Here is a 9,844-nt window from a genome sequence, read left to right on the forward strand (position 1 = left end):
CGAGACTATCACGGGGGATCGCTATCGACTTCAATTGATGCGTTTGAGTCGAGCCTTAAAAGAAAAACGGCCGCTATACGCGCAGAGACATGACAAAGTGATTTTGTTACATGACAACGCTCGGCCTCATGTTGCAAAACCAGTAAAAACCTACCTGGAAACACTTAAATCTACCCCACCCGCCGTATTCACCTGACATAGCCCCTTCCGATTTTCACCTATTCCGTTCGATGGCACATGGTCTAGCTGACCAGCGCTTTCATTCTTACGAAGAAGCTCAAAAATGGATCGATTCTTGGATAGCCTCAAAAGACATGTCGTTTTTCCGACGCGGGATCCATGTACTGCCAGAAAGATGGGAGAAAGTGGTATCTAGTGATGGGCAATACTTTAAATAAAATGTTTGTTTTCCTTATATTTTAAATTTAAGTTTCTATTTTGTAAAAAAACAGCGAGAACTTATTCAAGGTCCATTTTTAAAAAAAAGGTAAAAAAAGCGCTAAGCGTTGGTGAAACTGGCTCAAATGGTGCTTCTCGTAAAGAATCACCATTTGGGTCATTTTCACCAACGCCAATTACTTAATCGGTTGTGAAACTGATAACTAATCACGTTTGCTGTTTAGTAGAACTAATGATATGTATCATTTGTATAAAAGATTTGATATCAACAATTGGCGCCAAGTTAAATTCAATGTAATTCGAATAAATTAAATTTTACCATTTTATTCCTCCCAAAGAAAAAATAATTTATTTAACTCTAATGATATGTATCATATTTGTATAATTGATATCAACAAAAATTGGCGCCAAGTTAAATTCTACTAAAAGTATGAAAAGTAAAACTCAAATGATATTATCTTTATTTATTATTTACTTAATCCAAATGGTACTAACTTTAATTTTTATACAATAAAACCCAAGTATACGTATACTTATTGAAGAATCTTCCTATTCCAATCTAAATGTTTTAAATTCCTCTTAAATGAAATTATTATATTACAATACAATTTATTCAAAGACATTTCCTCTTCCAACTAAAGTAGTGGTTATTTAATTTTCCTTCAAAATATTATACAAAACATCACAAACTTGCGTTACCTTGCTCAATTTAAATGTTACCACAAAAATTAAAGAATTAACCGTATAAAATGAAAAAATTTAATTTAAATAGAAAAATTTTTCATGTAAAAACACTTGGCGCTGCTAGATAGAGTAAGAAAAACTATAAGAACAATTTAAAATTCGAATGGTAATTAATAAAAATAAATAATAAAAGATAATTGTATATAATTTAAAAGTAACAATAATAATACAATTGTAATATAATTTAAAAGTAATAATAAAAGTAATAATAAATTCTCTTTCATAATGCATGTCTTACAAGTCTAAATTTATTTTTCTTTGATCTAAACTTAATAGCATTCACAACGATCATAATTTACACAACTCTATAACTCAATCATATACCAGGTATGTAAATATGAAACCGAAATTTACCAATAGATGGCCATAGCTGTCAATGTAGTTACCGTCAGACCGCGTCATTGACGCCATTTCCTTGTTCTGACATCTGACAAAGATTTTCAACTCACAACAATATAAGTTTCATACAACAGTATAGTTTGTAATAGCGTTGAACATGTCGAATTTTGTGCCTGGAAACTACGATTTGCGGACAGCATTGATTTTCTGTTATCATTTGAAGAAAACTGCTGCAGAATCGCATCGAATGCTTGTCGAAGCTTACGGTGAGCATGCTCTTGGTAAATCACAGTGCTTTGAGTGGTTTAAAAAATTCAAAAGTGGCGATTTTGACGTGAGAAACAAAGAACGTGGAAAACCACCGAAAAAGTTTGACGACAGCGAATTTCAAGCATTGTTGGATGAGGATGACACTCAAACTCAACAACAACTCGCGGATCGATTGAATGTGACACGAGAAGCCGTCTTCACGTTTGAAATCCATGGAAAAGATCCAGAAGATGGGAAAATGAGTTCCACATGAACTGAATGGAAGACAGCAGGAAAACCGAAAAACCACTTGCGAAATGCTGCTCGCCAGGTACAAAAGAAAGTCATTTCTTCATCGAATTGTGACTGGCGATGAAAAGTGGATATATTTTGAGAATCCTAAGCGTAAAATATCATGGGTAACTCCAGACGAACCATCGACATCGACTGCAAGGCCAAATCGCTATGGACGGAAGACAATGCTGTGTGTTTGGTAGGATCAGAAAGGTGTGATCTATTATGAGCTGCTAAAACCTGGCGAAACCGTTAATACTGAACGCTATCGACAACAAATGATCAATTTGATTCAAGCTTTGCGTGAAAAATGACGGAATATCCAAGAAGGCAACACAAAGTGATTTTGCTTCATGATAATGCACCATCACACACAACACAACTGGTCAAGGAAACGATTGAGGCGTTTGGTTGGGGAACTTTCGCAGGCGGCTTACTCACCAGACTTGGCTGCGTCTGATTACTACTTATTTGCATCGATAGGACACGCACTTGCTCAGTAGCGCTTCACTTCTTACGAAGATGTTCGAAAATGGCTAGATAACTGGTTTGGCTCAAAAGAGCAACAATTTTTTTGGCGTGGCATCCACAAATTGTCAGACAGGTGGGAAAAATGTATAGCTAGCGATGGGCAATACTTCGAATAAAATATTTTTTATCATTTTCATGCAATAAACGTGTATTTTCTATTTAAAAATTCCGGTTTCATATTTACATACCTGGTATATACACATGCTAGATGTATTAACTCTCATTGGGGATGGTTTTTACTTTTCTTATTTTTCGAAGTATTCAGATTTTTTAATTTTTTAATATGATTATGACTTTTCTTATTAATATGCTTCTTATTTATCAAAGAATTGGAAAGAGTAAGGGCACTAAGAGTCGGGCGCAGAAGACGTCGCGCAAATAATACACTTATAAAGAGTGAAACTTCTTTATTCACTAAAACGCGCTTACATGTTTCGACTCATTTTTTAGCCTTCCTCAGAGCAAACACACACTAACATATACTCGTATTTATTGATGCAAATTTTCTCTTCATAGGAAAATACATATAATCTAAAAAAAGATTTAGAGCCGTTAAGCGAAAGATTCGCGATTCGAGAGGATTATATAAGAAAAATTTCATTATACCGTAATGAAATTAATACTAAAAATATTATTGTATATTTTTTTTTTTTAAATACATATCGAGAAAAGCTAAATCATTAATTTTTCTACGTACATTACGCCCAATTTCGTCGTAATTTCCTCGTAGCGTTAATTTTATAATTTCCTGATTAATATAACTTACCTACTGGAAGTTTTAGCTCGATTTCTCGAATTAAATACTGCGCGCACTTGTTAACATTGTCGGTTAAAGATTCTAATTGCTTTAAATGCGCGTCGACACATTTCACAACGTTTTAAAGACCGAGAAAGGTAGTCTTCTGCATTACAGTAGCCACCTTGTAGGTTCTTCGTTTCTTCGCCGGTAGTGTTGAATCGGACGCGAGCTCTTCTTTTCGGAGATTTCCGCTGATATTTTCCGTAGAGTAAAGTTCCTCTTCTTCTTCTTTGTACGCGAAAAATAGTAATTTCTAATAATTATATTTAAAAATAATTATAAAGTTTCCGAAAACTTTACGGGAAAGTGCTCCAGTACGCTACTATACGTTATGCATAAACTGGGTCTGTGGTGACGACGTCACGTGGAGGATGAAGACTAGGTTGTTGCTGCACGTAAGTTGGAAAAATAAATATATTGATCAAATGCTGGAAATTATCTTCTCTTTCTCTTTTTATTAAAATATTTTTTATTATTTTCTAGAAAGACCGCGAATCGAACCGCCGAATGCGGCGCTTCCGTCGCCACCCAATGTATTAGGTGTTAAACTTAATTTCTATCGTTTTTTTCGTCTCGAAAATTGATTTGATTCGAAGGGAAGATGAATGAATACCTTAATCAAGGTAATTTCCTCCATTTTCTACTACTTTTTCCCATCTCTCCGGCAACAGGGCAATCCTATGACGGTAGAACGCGGTGTCTTTCGAGGCGATCCATTCATCCACCCATTTTTGGACTTCGTTGTAACTGGAGAAGTATGTGTCCGTAAGTGCGTGTTGCATCGATCGGAAGATATGGTAATCCGACGGTGCCAAGTCTGGAGAGTACGCTGGATGCGGCAGAACTTCCCATTCAAGCTCTCAAGTAGAAGTGCCTGCTTCACGTTTTTCGCGACATGCGGTCGAGTGTTATCATGCAACAAAATGACTTTGCGTCGATTGTTGGCTACGGTTGATCTTTTTTGGATCAATTCGTCACTCAATAGGCCTTTGGAGTAACATTTAACTGTTTCGACAACTCTAAAAGCGTTTGGGTTGGATTCTCATCGAGCAATTCTTGCAGCTCGACATCTTCAAATTTTTTCGGCTGTTCCTGGACGTTCTTTGTCTCTCACATCAAAATCACCGTTTCGGAAGCGTTTAAACCAAACTCTACATGTTCTTTCCGATGGAGTTTTATCACCATACACTTCGCATAATAAGCGATGCGCTTCAGCTGCGGTTTTCTTGAGGTTGTGACCGAACTTTAATGTTATCCTTACCAGTCGGTCCTCTGCCATCTGCTCTTCCACGGTCGCCACTCCTTTTAACCACCAAAGGAGAAGGTATCCTGTATAAATGATTAGGTTTTCGCTCTTGATATCTTGTTACGTTCGGCAGTCGGTTTGCTTTGATTTGTCTTATCGCTCACGCAGGAGAGGTATTGAAATAATTGACCAGTGACGATTGCAGGAAACTCAACATTCGTTTATTAGTCGTAGCACACAGCACTTTCCTTTACATATTTCTCGCAAACGCCGCGCAGGGATCCTTCGCCTACCGCATGCGCCGCAAATAACTTCAATTTGATCTCGCTTCACTTATAACTTTCCGTTACATATTTCACGCAAGACGCCGCGCAGGTATCTCTCGCCTAACGCGTACGCCGCAATTCATTTCAATATAATCATTCGTTTAACGCCGCTCCGGGCACCTTCGCCGGATATACGCGTGCTACTAATTACTCTTAACGACAATGGCAATTCACAAATACTCCGATCGGTGCGTTTAGAGCCGAGCCCCCGTTTTCTGCGCCGCCCTCGGCATTTCCGCCCGCGACTCTATTCACGCCCGTCCCCCTAAACTCACGTTTACTCTTATTTCATATCGGGATCCAGCGAAAGACTGCGAGAGGATCCCTTTTTCCAGCCTCGCGCTTCCGCTTAAATACCTTCTGCTATCCCTTCTTTAGTGCTCGCCTCCCTTTCCTGACTCGCGCGCTGTCAGCGCTCGCAGCGTTAGCCGAATTTTTTACTGACTACGCCGCTTAATCTTGTTCCTGCCTTTTTATCATATTATGTAAATTTTTAGTTAACGCTTTTCTTTATTTTCAGGTATCACACTACAATACGGGAATGCAGCCACTCATCTTCTCCCGCTGGAGTTACATGGTAAGTATGTCAATTAATATTTTATTTACAGGTTATCATCTTATCGCCTGCATTCCCCTTTCATCTATATACAATATATACATTTCTTACTATCCGCAGATCTCTAACTATTTGACTCGATCGGTACGATAACAGTAATTTAGGCACTTCCGGTAATCGGATCGATCTAAAATTTTAACTGCACGCTCTCTCGGTGCTAACTACTACAATGACGGTCGGTTATCCCGATTCCTCTACTTTTATTTCTACTCTACAGTATTTATCGACACTCGGTATAGATATCGACTTGAAACTCTACGTGCGCGTTTCTTTAACGTTCGATAAGAAAATGACGGTGGCTTTTCCCGATCCATCCATCTTAAGTCTATAATGACAGTTTTTCATAATCACCCGGTATAGGTATCGGTCCCTAATTCTAACAATATCTTTCCTTCGCAGTCTCTATGAGTATAACGGTCGCTTTTCGCGATCCGCCAGTTTAACGTTTACCATGATAGCTTTTTACTAGTCACCCGTTATACACGGTGCGCTCTAACAATAACAATCAATCTAATTAATGTTACGTCTTAACATGACGGTTAAGTCTTTCTCAAATTCTCAATACTATTTCCTGATAACAATTTCTTATGGTCACCCGGTATACGTGGTGATCCAATACTCTAGCTGCACTCTTATTTGGCGCCTATATGAAACATGACGGTCGCTTTCTGCGATCCGCCGACATTAATTCTTTAGTAGCAAATTTACATGATCACCCGGTATCCGCGGTGATTCGCAGGTTCATATCCGCAACGTATTCGCGCTTCTCATTGCATTCACGGTAGCTTTTCTTCATATGTTACTTTTATATGTACGACAACAAATTTTCTTAAGCACTCGGTATATTCTATAATCCGTTATTAACTAAATCAATTCTATTAACGCTATTAATGACTCTAACGGTCGGTTTCTCCAATACGAAATCTTATTTCCATTATTTCTACTTTATTGCAAAACATTAATTTTTTCCGGTTACCCGTTATACATTCACTTGTCAAAATGCCACCGTGTCTACGGTCTCGTCGCCTTATGGGCTTCTAATAAACTATAACTACCTTAATTCTATTTCATCTTTTTTTCTTTTTCTTTTCATTTTTCTTTCTATATAACTATCTCAATTGCTATCATTAATCTAATTCTATATCTTAATCTACTACTAATGCTACACAATGTTCCATTTCCAGGTTACGCATGTTGTACCGTTTCTCACCTTGTGTTGGTTGATGTCATCGATCTGATATGAAGCCGGGGCCTAGCCTCCGGTTTCAAGGTCGAAGTAGTGAAGGAGTACATGTCGGAAAAACAGCTTATCGCGATTCATTTTCAATCGATTTGAAAATCTCTTTGGCGTCGAGAAATCTAACCTGCGGGGATTGAATCACTTTCAGCGATGTCTAAACTACAAAAGACATATGACTTCATCGTCGAAACTCGCCAGCGTTGGAGCCAGCACCCTCTAATAGTGAGCGATAGGAATTAAATTTAACACCTAATACATCGTATCTCTCTCATTGAAATAAGTAAGATTTAAAAAATATTCCATTGTAAAATATAATTCATATAATATTACTATAATAAGAAATAAAATAAAAACATTTCTGTTTTAGGTGATGATGATAATAGTGTTATTGACGAGGATAATATCATTGGAGATGCGCAGTGATCGAGCAACTCGTCAATTGCCATTATTTCTATGTAACAGAAATTTAAAAAAATCAGTTAGCAAAACATAGGGTTAGTTCTGGAAAAAAAAATAATGGTAAAAATTACTTTCTAGCACGCGAAAATGAAGACGAAGAAGAAGAAGAAATAGAGGAAGAAGAAGAGGAAAAAGAAGAAATCGAAAATGAATTCATTTTTTTGGCTACGAGGACAACGAAGACGACGGTGATATAAGCGATGTGGCAAATGAAGATGTTGCCGATGATGCTGCCGACGAGGTAATCGTTGGTATGGTCGACAAAATTGCGGAGACTAAAGACGTGACGGAAGAAGTCACAGAAGAGAAGGGAGACAATTACTCTGAAGGTAATGATATTTTACTATTTACTTTTAATCGTTGTTTCGAGAAATTTTTTTTAAACGTTAATTTTTTCTATTAAAAGTTTTCTACTCACACCGGTTTTACCGCTGTCGCCGGAATATTAGCAAGGCTTCTCGAAAGAAAAAATATCCCGGCTCATGATCATATGAATCAGCTAAAGGTGAGTTACCTTACTTTGCTGTTATATTATGACTCGTTGGCGAAGGGGGATGAGTTTTAGGCATAATAGAGCAAAGTAAACGAAATTTAAAGATTTTGTTTAACTTTTCAGTATAAATTGGTGGTGGTGTTGTCCAGCCCTCAGACGCTCTGTCTTTACCTTCACAAATCGTAAGGGAAGATCAGCAATTGACGTCACCCCCGCGATCCCGTCAGTCGACACTAACACCGGCACCAACACCATTGCCGACACCGCCATCAATACCGCCGCCGACACCGCCATCACCTCGGCAAGCTCAACATCATTAGCAGGAGCAGGAGCATCAGCAACAGGAGCAACGAGACTCGGCAGCACGAGGTCTGAAATAATTTTAATTATATAGAATTACGGGCGGAAAACTCGCGGCGGTTTAGAAATTTCGCGATTCTAGGGAGGGAGGCGACTTTCGCCGCACTGTGGGCCAGGAGACCCCAAAAACTGGCCAAAAGTGACCAAAAGTCATTGGCAGCATTCGATTCAGAAAAGTTATTATTGTTATCTAAGGGAATAAATGTACATTTATGCAAAATTTCAAAATAATGCGATTATTAATTTTGTGTCCACGTATATTCTAATTTAGAAAGTTGACTACAATTACCGATTGACCGTTTTGACGCAACCCAGTGAGAAATGACAATGGAATCGACATTGAATCGATATCGATTCGACGTCGAAATCATCGATTCGACGTCGAAATCATCGAATTGACGTCGAATCGACGTTGATTCGACATCGTTCCATTGTCATTTCTCACTGGGAAGTAGCATTCCTTGTGTAATATACATTTATTCTCCAATGTTTTGAATGTTATTTCATAATTAAAATGTCCATGAAATATAATTTCTAAATCGTAATTCGCAAGGAAGATCGATTTGTTTAAGAAGTACAATTTAAAGCATGCTCTTTTGCAGTATTCTGACATTAAACTATGTATCAATCCAAAATTTTCCGAAGTTTTACTGGGGAATCCGATTTTATAAATACTATTGTACTTCTATGTTGGTTGACTTTCATATGTGCTGCCACCAGCTGCCCATTTTAATCCCAAGAAATAATAGCGGGCCAGGAGACCAGAAAAAGTTGCCAAAAGTAATAAAAGTGTTCCAATTGTTGTTAAATTGAGTATTCAGGGGTTTTTGAGGTCGCTGATTTCGAATCTAAACTCAAAATTAAAAAATTCAAAATGGCGGATCCAAAATGGCAGAATAGAATGTTAAAAAAAATGTCAAACCTCAACGCGCGACGCATACTCCTGACACATATCCATGCTCTCTCACACATATAATTTTTAAATCTTTAAAACAATTTTTTTCTTAAACATACTTAAAGTATACGTTTTTATACATCTACATATATATATTAAGTGTGAAGCAAATTAATTTAAAAAGTAAAATTTTTTTAAAAATGGTGTAAATTATTATAATAAGCAATTTGTATGATAAATGCATAATAAAGTAAATAATAAATACAAACATACTTATATGTATATACAAGGTGCTCCATTTTAAATGATCCAGCCAAATATCTCGAAAACTAAACTCAGTAGATAAAAATGTTTCAGACAAAAGTGGTTTGACTCGAAGAGGGACATAAGAAGGTGTCATCGATTTGATCTTGGATAGTCCTCTGAAGGTCACGTGAAGGTCACCTTTAATTTTTTAAATGGAACCCCTTATTTCTCATCTGCACATTCTTGCAACTCATCTCGAGAGCTTTCCAAAACACTATAATTAAGTTACATTTCGTTAAGTACTAGTTAAGTTATAAAGCAAGATCGGGACTGATCCGGCCGACTAAAGCAAGATCGGGGCTGATCCGGCCGACTAAAGCAAGATCGGGGCTGATCCGGCCAACTAAAGCAAGATCGGGGCTGATCCGGCCGATTAAAGCAAGATCAAGACTGATCCGGTCGATTAAAGCAAGATCGAGACTGATCCGGCCGATTAAAGCAAGATCGGGGCTGATCCGACCGACTAAAGCAAGATCGCAGCTGATCCGGCCGATTAAAGCAAGATCGGGGCTGATACGGCCGATTAAAGCAAGATCGGGACTGATCCG

This window comes from Trachymyrmex cornetzi, unplaced genomic scaffold (assembly GCF_001594075.2).
Source record: "Trachymyrmex cornetzi isolate Tcor2-1 unplaced genomic scaffold, Tcor1.1 scaffold557, whole genome shotgun sequence".
NCBI lineage: Eukaryota > Metazoa > Arthropoda > Insecta > Hymenoptera > Formicidae > Trachymyrmex > Trachymyrmex cornetzi.